This window comes from Convolutriloba macropyga, chromosome 3 (genome assembly GCF_964194025.1).
Source record: "Convolutriloba macropyga chromosome 3, txConMacr16.3, whole genome shotgun sequence".
Lineage (NCBI taxonomy): Eukaryota > Metazoa > Xenacoelomorpha > Acoela > Convolutidae > Convolutriloba > Convolutriloba macropyga.
The window spans coordinates 68,155,458-68,171,816 of NC_134470.1; positions in this window are offsets into that span (position 1 = coordinate 68,155,458).

Genomic DNA, 16,359 nt, shown 5'->3' on the forward strand with positions numbered 1-16,359 from the left:
TGGCTCCAACTGTGGTGGCAAATATCAACGGCGAAAAGGATTCATGTTCAATGTCCTTAATTCTGTCTTGATATTTAAGGCGTTTTAAATTTTCATGTAGTAAATATGAATCTTTGGTGTCTTTAATTCTGTTTGTGGGAGCATAGGGGTTGAAGATCTTCACATGATAAAAGGAGCGCTCAAAACGACTGCCCCAGATCCCTTTGGCGATGTCGAGTTTTGCCTCATCTTCGGTGCAGGTAGAGTTTGTAAAAGTCTCGTTGTCGAGAGGCCGCAAATGTGGTTCGACATCGTGGCCAACTCTCTTCATCAAATTAGCGAAGAGATCACGTATTTCATTGTGCCTGATAATCGGGTATCCTCCTTTGGGGCAGTGTATGGCATGGGACAGTACGAAAGCTGATCCACAGGCAAATGTAGATGGCACAATTTTGAAATCCCATCCGTAGCGGATACAGAGGGCATCGTGGAATTCCGATTTTGTAAGCCAGAGTCCGTGCTATTCGATTGGCAAGGCGTTTAACCAGGAGGAGGCACCGTTCGCCCTCGTAAGTTTCAGGGCGTATGAGATGTCGGGATCCGTCAGGCCAATAATTTGGTTTGCTTCTATATTTCTGTCTTCAGGCGCTCGTTGTGGATCTCTTTCTTGATTCGGTCTTGTTCCAGATTTATGAGGTCGGACGAGTGGTGCTGAAAGATTCTGGGAGTCTTTGTGGATCTCGTTGTGGATCTCTTTCTTGATTCGGTCTTGTTCCAGATTTATGAGGTCGGACGAGTGGTGCTGAAAGATTCTGGGAATCTGAATAAATTCTGCGGTAAACACTTGGTTGGTTGATTGCAAGCCCGCTCTTTCTGACGGGGAGGGAGAGTACCCGTCTCGTTATCTTGTCAGGACAATCTCTGTTCGTCAGGGCTGGGATGAGATTGTTGTTGATGATTTCTTCAGCATGGGGAAGAAAATCTATTGTTTTAGGTGTGGTTCTGGACAGAAACGTCAATTTATTCTGAAGTCTTTTGACGTAGCTGTGGTAGGCTGCGTTGAGTGATGACTTGCCAAAGATTAAGAGTTTTTGAATTAATTTTGTGTAGTCGTTGGCTTTGTTTTTCAGAAACTCCTGCATATCCTCGTCACTGCCAATATCTGATCAGAGAACTCTTGCACCATTGAGAATTTGGACATTGGTGTTTGCAAAACAATTTTCGGCCTTTTTTGTCAATGGTTTGACAATTAGCTGGCATTTTGACTCGTTTACGTGATAGCCGAAGCCAGGCCCCTGATTGGAGAGATTATCGAAGAGTTCGTGCAGTTGGTGGTGTAAACCGGCTAAGTTGCCGTCGTCAGCGTATCAATTTCGTACAATTTTTGGCGTCCGCAGTTTCAAAATTAGAGGCTTTATTGCAATTCCATACATTAGCATGGCTAGTGGATCTCCTTGAGTGCAGTCTTCGCGAGATAAGACAGCTTTTTTGTCAATAAAAAGGCGGTCTGGTGTGTGGTAGGAGTTTGAAAGAGGTATGTGGAGAGAACTGCACATTTTGCTAATATTTTTCAGGGCGGTTGTTCTGTTTAGTAGATTGAAGGCATTGGTGACATCTATCATTAAAATAGCTTCACAGTCCTCCTTTTTAAATTCTTTGCGCAGAGCGTGGATTGCATGTTCGAATCCTGCGGTCTGCCCAAGGCAAAGCTGAATGTTGCCTCGAATTCTCTGGGCCTCTGCGCCCAGTCAGCTTGAGATGCATTGCCCAATAATTCGGTGCAGAATTTCTTTTATCCAAATCGGTCGTACGCCTGGACATTTGTCAAATGGGATAAGTCTGCTGTTGTTGTACGCTTCTAATGAAGTACAGTGCAATACTTCAGCCGCTATTCTGTTAGCTAATTTTGCCAATGTTTCACGGAGTTTGATTGAGACTTTGCCGAATGAGGTCAGAAATCTTCTCCAAAGACAAGAATCCCAACCAGAGGGTCCATGTGACCCTTTTGGCTTTTGAGCTGCTCTTTCAATTGCGTTATCGTCAATTTTGTCAAAGATTGAATTGTGAAAGGGCAAGGGGTTAGCTTTGTCGTGGCTGACGAGTCATGAAGGGTTTATCGGCTGGACTTTGAGGTGCTTCACGGCTAGAATTTCTGCAACAGTTTTGTCTCGATTGTTTCCTTTAGCGAGAGAACTTTGCCTATTGCATCACTGTCGAGAGTTCTGATGGCATTGCTGATTTTTTTTGTCTTTGATGACTTTGGTAAAGTTTTTGAGGGGTTGCGACTGGCGTTCTGCTCCATTGCTCCTCTGAAATTGGAGTGCTTTTGCTTTAGTAAAGAGTTTGTCTTTTGCCTTGATTCCAGAGTTGAAGTCTTCGAAAAACGGTTTTGTTGACAGAGTCAGTGCCTTTCTTTGTTCGGGCCACAATTAGGTGAGGCAAAACAATGGCTGCTGTCATTGCGCAACTGGTGTGAGACGTGTGGGCTAGTGGTTGCCGAGCTTCATCAAGAGTTTCGGCAAAGGCGTTGCTGCTTTTGCACTTATTGAGTCTGATGAACTTCGGTTTCCAGTGGACAACCTCGAGATAGATATTGGAGAGCTTGTCAGCGGAGGGCTGGAAGTTGTTCCAGAAATTGGAGCTCTGTCTGTTGTCGTCAGGGGTGGTTTATGTTTCGTTTTGGTTGGAGAAGTTGGCCGTTTGAGAAAAAGTTGGGCATAAGTTTGCCGCTATGTCAGATTCTGGTTCCCGGCCGCTCTGACTAGTAGCGTCTGCCACAAGGTTCTGAGAACCTTCACTTAGACAGACTAAAAAAACTCGGGAAGTTGCGGGCCTAATACAACAACTGTTGCAGATCCATGAGGTCGTTTTTCCTTTGATGTCATCTTTGCTCAGCTGCGTGCATCTTAGGTGGGACCATTTATGGCATAGACTGCATTGTATGCTATATGAATTGTGGTGGATCAATTGTTTGCAGTAAATGCAAGTCAATTAGTCATGATACGCTAGCCTATGGAACCAATACTTGCACCGATGGCTTAAATAGATGAGTACCTATGGAACCAATACTGGCACCGACGACAAAGAAAAGAAAGGAGGAAGGGTGATGGAGAAAGAGAACCAAGAGTTAAGAAGCCTATGGAACCAATGCTGGCACAAACGGCAATCTTAACAAGTGATTTTATTCCTATGGAACCAATACTCGCACCGACGGCTTAAGTCGCATGAAATTTTATTTGAAATTGGTTTTTAATTTTGATGACCCAGATACCGCACAACAAATTCCGGATCTTATCCTTTTGTGTCCCAGGTTTAGCATATTATTTGCAACCCGTAGATGCACATGCGATGCTTTCATAAAATGACTTAGTCTGTGTTCTTTATTTACGGGTGCATGACGTACTGGGAGCACAAACGGAAAACATCCCAAATTGCATTCTCAGTTTAGTTTAAATCTTGAAAAGGTAAATTAAGAAATGCCCCTCCCTAAAACTGGAAGAATATTGGCTGATCGGGGTACCTCCCAGCACTACGTCTTCTTAAGCGTTTCATATGACAAAAACTTAAAACAGTTTTGATAAAAATTGACAATTATCACTGTAAAATTGTAATTAGTTTAAAACAAGTAATTTCCAGAGGATTTTAGCAATAGCAAAAATTTTAAGCAATTGTTGATTTTAACATTTTTATCCAAAACCAGTGAACATAGGTCACTCAAGAATCTGTAAAGAGCAAAAGTAACTTTCAAAAGGACCGACAAAACGCTGTGACACAAATTGGTGAGATCTTGTCAAAGAAAAAACAAGGAGTGTATCTACTCGAAGATCTGTCGGTGCTTTCCCAATATAGCCACCCAGTTTAGTGAACAGATAACCTATAGCCCCCATCATGCGAAATATACAATGATAGGGGCTATATTTTTTATTGGGGGTTATAATGGGAAAGACTGTCATGCCAAATGCAAAAAAAACAAAATAATCAGACTAACGTCGGATGAATTTCTCTCTAAGGCTCTCACTGTGGATAATTTATTCAGAGGACGTGCCCCCGTATGTAATGCATCCCCTGTTACAGAGCACGAATCCATCAAAATAGTAAATATTTTTGTAACATTATGACACGTCCGTCTGGGGGTGCAATTATTATACACCCACTAATCTGACTTTTTGAAAAGGTGCCGGGAGCTATCATCGAAACTTCGAGCTTTGCAGCTTGAAAAAAACTTGAAACTCTGGAGCTTGAGGCAAATGAGCAAACTGTATCACTAGATGTCAAAAGCTTTTACACCAATGTCCCCGTCTAAGAAGTCATTGTAGTTGCTCCACGATGTCTTTACTCCAGTAACACCCCTCCCGATAATGAAAAATTGACATTTAAGCTCCTACTCAAATTAGCAGTCACAAACGTCTATTTCTTGATTTTATTTTTAACGGGTTCAATTAGCAGTGAACTGCTAATTGCGATTTCTCGGGTGGTAGTTTACGCCTTCTTTTAAAACACTTTGCTGTGGTTTGCTTTTGGTTTGGGTATTTTCGGTGGTTTATGTTGAGTGCTTATCGGGAGGAGAGAGGCAGTGAGATTGGTTTGGATGGGATACCTGATGTGAGATTTCAGGGGTCTTTGATGTGGATTCATTGGAGGATAGATGGAGTCTTGGAGTGGGCGAAGAGGAGGGGAGTTTGAGAGAGAGAGAAAGAGTGAAAGAAGATATAGTTTTTAGAGAAGAAAGAAAAGAGAAAATAGAGAAAGAAAGAAAGAGAGGCACCCTCAGTGCACCACAGGCAGACAGTCCCCCCTTTCAGAGGACAAGCAACCGGCTTGTGCAGTGAGAGTACAGTGAACTTTAGTTGGTGTTGATGCTTATAGCGAATGGGAGACAGAAAAAGTCATTAGAGAAAGAGAAAGTGAGGCACCCTCCGAGCCCCACCGGCAGCCAGTCCTCCCTTTCAGAGGAAAAGCAGCAGGCCTGTGAACTGATGGTACAACGGCTTGTGGTTTGTGACTCTTATTGAGGTGGATATTTCTGCCCTTGCGGGAATGAGTGTTTGTTCCCAAGCGGTAAGAGAGTGTGGGACCAGTATTGAGGACTCAGCATGATTCCCTCAGTCATGCTGCTCTCCTTTACTGGTACCCTGGAGTTAGAGTAAGGGGCCAGTATCAAGCAGTCACAAATGTTTATTTTGAAGGAATGCTAATTGGTACTGTCAAAAAAGACGGTTTGGCAATGGGGGCTTACCTAGCGGTTATCTTGGCCATAACTTGAATGAAAAGTTTCGAAGAAAATTTTAGTATTGCGGATGAGATGAGCTTGGGAGAAATCAGGAACTATAAACAAAAATGTCCCATCTGTCAAAAAAAAGTTTTAGAATAGCAAAGCCGTCCACTGCCAAAAATGTGAGAACTGGTATCACATAAAATGTCAAAATATATTTAAAAGGCAATTTGAAAAATGGTGGATGTCGTTTGGAAACACTTTGAAGGTGTAAACTCACCACCTGATAACCAAACTGGAAAACGGTAATCTAAACTTCAAAACTTCCAGAGCTGCACTCACCTCCAACAAGAAAAAAAATTGTACAGAGCACTATCTATAGGCCTTCTTGATCTACAAGCAACTGGCATTACCTTGACAAAGCTCAAAAATTAATTAAAATATTTGGCGAAAAATCAATATCCTCAAAACTGGTGGTCAGTCCTTGTTAATCAGACAATTTTGAAAATTTAAGTGACTATAGAAAGACCGCAAAAAACCAGCAGAATACAAGTCAACCAATAATCTTGAAAAGTAGGACATACCCTGTAATGATAACTGAATAGCTTTTGTTGTATCGTAATCAAATATTCCAAAAAATGATTTAATTTTATGTGCTTGTGTTTCAGATGTTGAATATAAGCTTGCAATAAGAGGTATTTCATCTGCGCAACACAACAGTTTTATTCAACATGTGACATTTCGAGGAGCGTTTTTGATCAGCGCTTCTATTTCAAGTTAGTGGTCAACAAAATTTGTATAGATTTTGATTGTAAAGTAGATAAATTATGTAGTGCACGCGGTTTGCAATTATTTGAAGCAAAAATAATTGCAAGAGCTATGTTCTATGTTTGAGACATTGATTTTCAACATTTGTTTTGAAGTGTTGACCTTTTGATCATCCAGTGGAGCCCACACAAAACAATGGTCTTGGTTGAAGCAAGGCTTTGGTGATGGTCTAACAATCAGTGGAATTACGGAAGACACTTAAAGTGAACTTTATCAGATCATATGCAGGGCTAGACTCTTTACAATTGCTTGAGACTACTTTCGACAATGCAATGGGTATTTTAAATAATCAATTTAAGAAGCTTTCGGGAATTATAAAATAAAATCAAGTCTTTTCGTGCAAGCACCGGGATGATGACTGCAAAACAGCGTTTTTGCAGCAACTACGGATTCTTGCTGAGCGCTGTGAATGCACAAATCTCACCGTGCAGGAACACAAGGACATACACTTTTGCGGTGGTTTAGCATCTCGTCTTAAATGTGATGCAATATTTTTTCATCTTTTGGAGTTGGCGGACTCGGAAGCTTCGCTTGAGAAATGCACTTCAGTGGTTTATGCAATTGAAGAATCTCCCTCTCATTCAATGCCAGCTCAGACACACCACCATCTACATCTAGTGCACCCGTTGGAAATATTGCTGCTGTCAATAAAATAACAGCTCCACTTTATAAGTGTTCGAACCGTAAACGTGTGTTTTGTGGTCTGGAGGAAAATTCAGGGACTAAATGTCCAGCGCGACAAAGTACTTGTCTAAAATGCTGCAAACAAGGTCATTGGTATGTCAACTGTTTCATCTTTTGCTTCGGATGACGACGAACAATTGGCTTCTGTACTATGCAGTGTGAAGACAAAGAACGAAGTGACAACGTCTTCCTATGGAATCTACGCAATTTTTTTACGAAAATCTACGAAGACTGATCTATTCCTGTTAGAGTGCTTATTGAATCCGGCTCCACTCACTCGTTTATAACGGTTGATGTGTGTGAGCAGTTGTAATTAGCAATCCAGCCATTGAAGTCCAAATCTCGTCTTGCGAACTCAGAAGAATTTCAGCTCTTGGAATTTGTAGTGATTTAGTGAGCATGAATAACTTTTATCAGGCTGTCTCCCTCTCTGTCTACTTTATCATTTAATTTTGAGCCCAATTCCTGGTCTTGAGGTACCCTCACAACATGAAACAGTCTTACTTACATTTGGAGGAAAGAAGACTCAGTTGAACGTTTCTAATTTGGCCGCTATTGCTGAAAGTTACGTGTTTAAACCAATGGTTATTGACACACCAAAGATATTTTCGGAAGATGTTAGACGATATAGACGCTCCAACAAAAAAGGTTTTCAGTTTATGCAGAATGAAATTTCGGATCTACTAATGCGAGCTCAGGTGTTTGTTGTAAAGGACCAGAAACGACGCATTGTAATCGACTACTCCATAACAGTCAATTTATTAAACAATGTTGATCCGTATCTGTTTCCGAATATGCATAAACTGTTAAACTAAGCTTCTGAGAATCATTTTTATTGAAGACCGACTAAAAGAGCGCTTATCATCAGATAGCATTAAAAGAAGAAGGTAAGCTGTTAATATCCTTTGGTGTTTGGGGAACTCGTTACAAATTTATTTGTGTTCTTTTTTGGGTAACAAACGCGGTACCTGCGTTTCAGAGAATTGTAGACGGTTTCTTTGACTGAAACAAGCTAGAAAGGACGTACCCTTACATTGACGACGGAATAATTGGAAGAAAGAAATAAAGAAGAGTATGACAAGAACCTTAAAGTTTTTCTTGTTACTATTGAAAAAAAACGGAATCACCTTAAATAAGGAGTAAAGTCAATTCTGTCTCAAACAAATTTCTATGCTAGGCCATATCGTCTCGGAGGTTCTAAGCAGCTGACGCATTGAGACTGAGGGCCCTGAAGGAGTATCCTGTTCCAGGTGATTTGAAAGCATTGCGACGTTTGGTTGAAATTTTTTTGCCAATAATACAAAATGGGTCCTGCAATACTGAAGCGGACCTCAGCCGCTCTTAGAATTTTAAAAGCGAAGGGTTTCAGCATTGAGTTCCATAGTCATTTCTCATATCAACAACATCAAATCGCAGATCGCTGATGATTGTTTAACATCGCCCCACATCGAAGCTGGTCATTTGCTTCTGGACACCGACCCCTCTGGGTGAGCTAATAGCTCTTCATCATCCCAAAAAAATAGACCTATAGCGCACCTTTTGCAAACATTATCGCAATGTTAGCGGAATCATTATGCTGCTGAGAACGAAGCCTGACCAATTTTTGAATCTTTGAGAAAGTTTTCCACTTTACTGAGGACAATTCCGGTTACTGCGAAGACCGGTCAAAAGACGTGTGCATAAATATTTTTGCAGCAAAAATTTTAAAAAAAACAAAGAACGAGAACTTTTTCCGCTGCCGAATCGAATTAGCTGAATATCGCTATATTTTTGAATACAGACCCAGAAGCGAAAGTATGGGAGCTGACGCACTCTCGAGGATTTTAAGTAAAAACAGAGAGCAAATCTCCGTTATTCTCTGCATGACAAATAAGCACATCCTGTAGTGACTAGATTTTGGCACTACATCAATTCTAAGAACTTACATCACACTTTTGAAGACGTCAAGCAAGTTATTGCCACATGCGACACCCGTCGGCAATTAAAACACAAATTTTACAAGCTGAGTCGGCCTGGTCATATTTTTAACGCCTTTAAACCACTTGACAGGATATCCAGTGATCCTGTTGGTCACACGATTCAGTCCTTCATGTCAGGTAACGTCCATTTGCTGACCGTTATAGACGAATTCAGTCAATATCCCTTTGCCTCCCCCTTTAAAGATTTTACAGCAAAGACCATTATTAGTGGCCTCTCGCATTTGATATATTTGGTTATCCAGGTTTTATCCAATCTGCTTTTGAAGGACAACTAGAATTGAAGGAGTTCAATTTTGTCTACTTAGATTTCGTAATGACCAAATCCCGTACATCGCCGCAATATCCTCAAGGTAACGGTCAAAACGAACATTCCAAAAGAATTATCTGCGAAGCTGTTAGCTGCATTTTGGATTCCAGTAAACTGTCACAGAAGAACTGGAAAATTTTAGGCACTTTAGCCACAACTAGGCACTTTCTTCAATTAGAGGGTTCTTTTGTACCAGCACAAGTGAAACCCCTCACTGGCAAATTTTGCGATTCCCGTCAAAGACTATGGAAAAATCAATTTCCCAGATTCGCTGTTTAATGTCAATACAGAGCATCTGAAAAACCTCATACAAAGAAAATCTGATTCTCTCGTTGAGGCTTTAAAATTTACAGACGATATTAGAGAATGTTGTCAAAGACTAAGATCCTAGTGGATCGGAAAACACTGTCTCTGCTCGAGACTTAGCTTGGACTTCAGAATGTTACCAAAACACTGCACTGAATGAGCAGACAGTTCTTTCGGAACATACAAAGAACACTTCAAACTCACAGAATGAAACCAGTACAGTGTAGTTGTCTGAGAAGGTCGATGTTTCCGCTGTCAAAGCGCCAAAGTGCCCAAAGAAGCGTACGAAGTGCTCGATAAAGCGCCCGAAAAAGCTTATAGTCCGATGGCACAGCGTGAAGTAGAAATGAGATGACTGGACGCCTGCGAAACAGACCGTCATGTTTAGAATATTACGTTAGACTTTAAAATGCGCGGGTTGAAATTAATGATAATTGAGCACTTTCTGTTGTATCTTAATCAAATATTCCATATAATGATTTATTTTTATGTGTTTGTGCTTCAGATGTTAAGAAAAGCTTTAACCAAGCGGTGTTTTTATCTAATCAACACAACATAACCCCCTGATTCTTACAGTACGGAGGCCAATTAAGCATTAGACTAAAAAAGCTGCAAAAGATAACGCATCTCACTGCGATCTACACAACACTTTAACTAAAAACGTGTTTACCATCCTTAATGTGCAATTTTGACCAGCATCTAAAATTGCACGTGGTAGACAAATATTTAGCAGAAGCAATTCCACCTATGTCAGGCAAACCTGCAGACATATTATCACGCGGATGGCAGAGCATCAACGAAAGGACTCATCAGTAGGTCAGCATGAAAGCAAATTTTGTGGCACAACACTAGCGTTGGATTGGCGTTCGAAAGATCAGTGCAATGTGCCACAAAAAGGCAAGACTCTCGAAGCGTTACACATAGCAAAAACAGCCAATGCTGAACACGCGAGATGAGTTCCGTAGCCAAGAGTTGACATTGAAATGCTAGTCAACATTTGCCATGTTACCCAATTCGCCAAATTACATTTTAGCGAAACGAAACATTTATATGCTCCAAAAGCTAACTAAAACAGTAGAAAGTCATAAAAAATTCGAAACATCTAGATTCAATTATCTTGAATAAAAATTAAAAACGAACTGGAAAAATAAATATCAGAAATTTTCGTTTTTACCGATAAACAATATTCCGAGAACCTCTCATTTCACTGTTTAATTTATTATTTGAATTTAAACCATTTTGATTTTCAATAGGTTAACTTTACTATGCAATGTTTTCCAGCAAATAACTTGATTTCAGAATGAGACCAACTTAGATGACTCTAAAACGTGGAAATAAAGTAAACATAACTGACTTCCATCGGGACAGTTGCTCTTGATTGACCGGTTGGTCCCGTCGGTAGCTAGCCACGGTAACAGTTTGTTGTAGTTTTTCTCGAATGTACTGAGCTTAGGATGTTCCTGCTACGATCAAAATCTTTATTGGTTGACAGCCCTTTCACTGGTGCACAGGTTGACCAATTGACCTCAATTCTGACACAAGACAATTTTTTGGCATATCAACCATTCTAATAATTCGCCAAGTGCAATCCATGACCGGTTCTGCAAATTGATAGCATTCGTGGATTAAATGGGTTTAATGAGAAAATTTGTAGAAAAACCTCAAATTCATCCACATATCCTATCCCCTCTGAGCCATTTTGAAATAATTCAGGAGTTAGCGTCTCCTCTCCTCTCGGGTCTGAACGCGTCCTCTACAACAATGACGGTAACCTTAGCAGACTAGCACACTTTTGAACTTGAAAGTAGCTCTCGCATCTTAGCGTGCAAACTAAGTGTGCTTTGTTGATTTAACAAATCCTAGTGTGCGTTTCACTTGATTGTTGTCGCTAAAGTCACAGCTCTGTAAAAGTTCCATATTTGATGTTAAAATCATGAAAAAACTCCATTATAGCTAGAAAGTATGCAGTAACTCAATATCAAACCGTAGAGGATTCTTCGTAGATCGTGAGGCTTGAGAAACCGCAAAATTTACGAAAAAACTTGAAAAAAGACAGCAAATTTTCTGAGAAAACTGCAAAATTTTTAGTACTAAAAAGTGGAATACTATTCCATGGCCAATGAGTTTTCTTATTTACTTATTATGAACCCCTTAAGGAAGTTTTCTAGCCCCAGAGGATTGAAGAACTTGAATAATCACATTAATTAACAGAAAAACTGAAAAAACAATTGCAGTTTTTGTCCAAAATTTTTTTTAAATTCGTGATGTTAAATTTTTGAAAACCTTTTCATTAGCGCTAGAAACTATGCAGTAACCCATTATCAAACCCCAGATGAGGTTGCTTGAATTTTGAGGCCAGAGAAATCTAAAAAATGACCAAAAATTTTCACTAAATTTGAGCAAAAAATTCAATTTTAGATTAAAAAATTAGTAAAATTTGTGGTATTAAAATGTTTAATGTCACGTCATTGCCCATTAAACCTTTTCAGTAACCTGGTATCAGTTCTAAAGGAATTTTTATGGCCCCTGAGGCTAGCATACTAACAAATTCTAGAAAACTTGAAAAAATAGGAAGATTTGTTTATTAAAATTGTGAGGTTCGTGATGTTAAAACGTTGAAAATCTTTCCATTACCCACAGAAACTATGCAGTAAATTGTTTTCAAACCTGAGACCCTTTTTTTGGCACCTAGGGCTAAAAAATTGAAAGTCAAATGGGTCAGACGAAAAATTGGTCAAGAGAAAATTCGCATAACAAAAACAAGTGCAATTATAGAAATGCTACAAATTTTTGTTTAGGAGCACTTATTAAAGTCAAACAAGAAGTCATTGAACACTCAGGAAAAGCTAAATGTTGCACACTAAAAAACAGTTTAACAATGACAGTTTCAAATTTCTTCGGAGAGCAATTAATAATTCTACCTTTTGAAAAATTTGCAGCCAGATGGAAATGCTAGTCAACATTTGTCATGTTGACCAATTCGCCAAATTATATTTTAACAAAACGACACATTTATATGCTCCAAAAGGTAACTAAAACAGTAGAAAGTCAAAAAAAATTCGAAATATCTAGATTCAACTATCTTGAATAAAAATTAAAAACGAACTGGAAAAATAAATTTCAGAAATTTTTGTTTTTACCGATAAACAATATTCCGAGAACCTCTCATTTCACTGTTTAATTTATTATTTGAATTTAAACCAGTTTGATTTTAAATAGGTTAACTTTACTATGCAATGTTTTCCAGCAAATAACTTGATTTCAGAATGAGACCAACTTAGATGACTCTAAAACGTGGAAATAAAGTAAACATAACTGACTCACGTCGGGACAGTTGCTCTTGAATGACCGGTTGGTCCCGTCGGCAGCTAGCCACGGTAACAGTTTGTTGTAGTTTTTCTCGAATGTACTGAGCTTAATGTGTTCCTGCTACGATCAAAAGCATTATTGGTTGACAGCCCTTTCACTGGTGCACAGGTTGACCAATTGACCTCAATTCTGACACAAGACAATTTTTTGGCATATCAACCATTCTAATAATTCGCCAAGTGCAATCCATGACCCGTTCTGCAAATTGATAGCATTCGTGAATTAAACGGGTTTAATGAGAAAATTTGTAGAAAAACCTCAAATTCATCCACATATCCTATCCCCTCTGAGCCATTTTGAAATAATTCATGAGTTAGCGTCTCCTCTCCTCTCGGGCCTGAACGCGTTCTCTACAACAATGACGGTAACCTTAGCAGACTAGCACACTTTGAACTTGAAAGTAGCTCTCGCATCTTAGCGTGCAAACTAAGTGTGCTTTGTTGATTTAACAAATCCTAGTTTGCGTTTCACTTGATTGTTGTCGCTAAAGTCACAGCTCTGTAAAAGTTCCATATTTGATGTTAAAATAATGAAAAAAACTCCATTATGGCTAGAAAGTATGCAGTAACTCAATATCAAACCCTAGAGGATTCTTCGTAGATCGTGAGGCTTGAGAAACCGCAAAATTTACGAAAAAACTTGAAAAAATACAGCAAATTTTATGAGAAAACTGCAAAATTTTTTGTAATAAAAAGTGGAATACTATTCCATGGCCAATGAAATTTCTTACTTACTTATTATCAACCCCTAAAGGAGGTTTTCTAGCCCCAGGGGCTTGAAGAACTTGAATAATCACATTAATTAACAGAAAAACTGAAAAAACAATTGCAGTTTTTGTCCAAAATTTTTTTTAAATTCGTGATGTTAAATTTTTGAAAACCTTTTCATTAGCGCTAGAAACTATGCAGTAACCCATTATCAAACCCCAGATGAGGTTGCTTGAATTTTGAGGCCAGAGAAATCTAAAAAATGACCAAAAATTTTCACTAAATTTGAGCAAAAAATTCAATTTTAGATTAAAAAATTAGTAAAATTTGTGGTATTAAAATGTTTAATGTCACTTCATTGCCCATTAAACCTTTTCAGTAACCTGGTATCAGTTCTAAAGGAAGTTTTATGGCCCCTGAGTCTAGCATACTAACAATTTCTATAATACTTGAAAAAATAGGAAGATTTGTTTATTAAAATTGTGAGGTTCGTGATGTTAAAACGTTGAAAATCTTTCCATTACCCACAGAAACTATGCAGTAAATTGTTTTCAAACCTTAGAGCATTTTTTTGGCACCTAGGGATTAAAAATTGAAAGTCAAATGGGTCAGACGAAAAATTGGTCAAGAGAAAATTCTCATAACAAAAACAAGAGCAATAATAGAAATGCTACAAATTTTTGTTTAGAAGCACTTATTAAAGTCAAACAAGAAGTCATTGAACATTCAGGAAAAGCAAAATGTTGCACACTAAAAAACAGTTTAACAATGACAGTTTCAAATTTCTTCGGAGAGCAATTAATAATTCTACCCTTTGAAAAATTTGCAGCCAGATGAAAATCATTGTCTGGATCTCTGCAAATGATTTTTTCCTGTCCTACTCTACGGTTCTGTGTGCTCGACGCTTACTAAAAGTAATGTTCTGCTGATTGAATTCTGAAATAAAGCAGTTAAAGTGATTGACTGTAGTAAAAAAAGAAGTTACATAAAACAATTGCGGCTACTGAATGTTCTCGAACTTCGAGTGGTTTCTAAATTAAGAGAGTTTGATAATCCTAGAACAAATAGAAAGCTAGGAACGCAAGTATTGCCCGTGTCAATGTGTGACAACTATCGCGAACATTGGTTTTGCAAGCTTATCATGTGCTTCTCAATTATTGATTCGTGCAAGAATGGTTAAAGAAAAGCGGCGCATTAAACACGTAATCGGGATAAAATTAATAAATAAGACATTTTGAAAACAATAGCTGCACGTGCACAATTTTTTATAATAGCAACAGCTGCGAAAACGACTGGGTATTAAATCAATTACGACAGAAGGTGCAGTGTTCCAGCTAAAATATCCTGGCTCTGGTAATTCTTTGCTCCTTTGGTTGTGCTTGTATCAAAGCATTTTAAACTTCGAGTTAATTTAATCAACATTATCAGTCTAAAAAATAATGTTTCATAAAGATATGATAGTTAAGATTGGATGTTTAAAGTAGTACAATTTATATAAAGGATCATTTATATCGTTTGATGTTTGCTGTTAGATTTCGAGGATTGAGGATGGACTCAATTCCTTTCAGAAGGAACATGATCTTACATAATTTCATCGCATTCAACGCACTTTTTAAATTGTTTTTTGTTTTTTAATGTGGACACCTCGGCCTGGGTTTCTAAAAAATTCATTTCTGTCACAAAGCTCCTTGATACCTAAACAAGCATTTATCGCTTATACCTGCTGGAAAAACTGCGTCGAAAAACACACTCATTGACGTATCCCGTCCAGATCAAATCATCTATGGTTCAACCATAATTTAAATTGCCTTCTTCTTTTTGCCATAAACCGGTTCAGTCTTTGTAAAATCTTTTTCTGGTGCTCTTATTTGATGTGAGCTTCTGAAATGACAATTTTAGATTAGAATTTGAAGGCATGTGATGTAATTCAGATGGTTCCGGTCAATAACGCATAACTATTTCAGCTGACTTAAAGTTCAATTTTGGCATTAAAGATTCGTTGGCTATATCAACTGCACATATATCTTTTAAAATTACAGCCTTTTCATTCTCTGTCAACTGCTTTGCCTGTTGAATTACCTTGAACTGGTCAAAGAGACTCCTGGTCTGGATGACACAATATCGATAGCAATTTTATTGTTTTCGCAGAATAGTTCTCCAAAGCATCCTCTTTTTCTGTTCAATATTTGTATCTCTTCCTCCACTGTATCCAGCTCCCGAGGTACAAAACTTCCGCTCTTCTTCAAAGGCGTACCACTCAACATTCCATGATCTTGCAAGTGATATTTTCGTGATCACATGCTCTTTCAGCAAATCTATGTGCTTTATGCACAACTCTTGTTGATATCTACGGCTTTCTAGCAACTTTTGTGCTCCATGAAACGTACCGTTCAATTATTGGCCTTCAGTTTACAATCGAGGAGCCTCTCGTTAAGAAGAACCCCGACAGTAGCTAGATTTTTTTTATCTCTAGTTGTTTCTCGTGCTCTTGTAGCTTGTCATGCATTCCATTTTCCAGCACAATTATTGGAGGCCTGTTGACAAAATTTCGAAGCTATGATTGCGTCAACAGTACAATGATTGCTGTTCTCTAGTCTTTACAAATTATAGAATGAATTTTTTCTAAAGTTTCCAGTTCTGTGGCGCTTGACAAAGATTTGGAATTTTCTGTCTCAAAATAAATATAATTGAATCATTATCACGATATGCCAACTTGATCTGTTTTTTGTTAATTTCTGTTCATGAGAACGTTTGAATGTTCATGTTGATCGTTCAAACGTTCTCAAGGATCGTTCAATCCTCCATTGGTTTAACGGTTTGCAGTGCTATAACAGGAACGGGCCTCTGTGTAGCATTTAAATTAAATCACAAGCACAACAGAGAAATTATTTTGGATCCAAATAAAATAGCCACCAAATTTAGTTTTAATTTCATTCGAACACCCCTAAAATGTTGCAGCTCTCCCTCTCTCTCTCTCTCCCTCTCTCT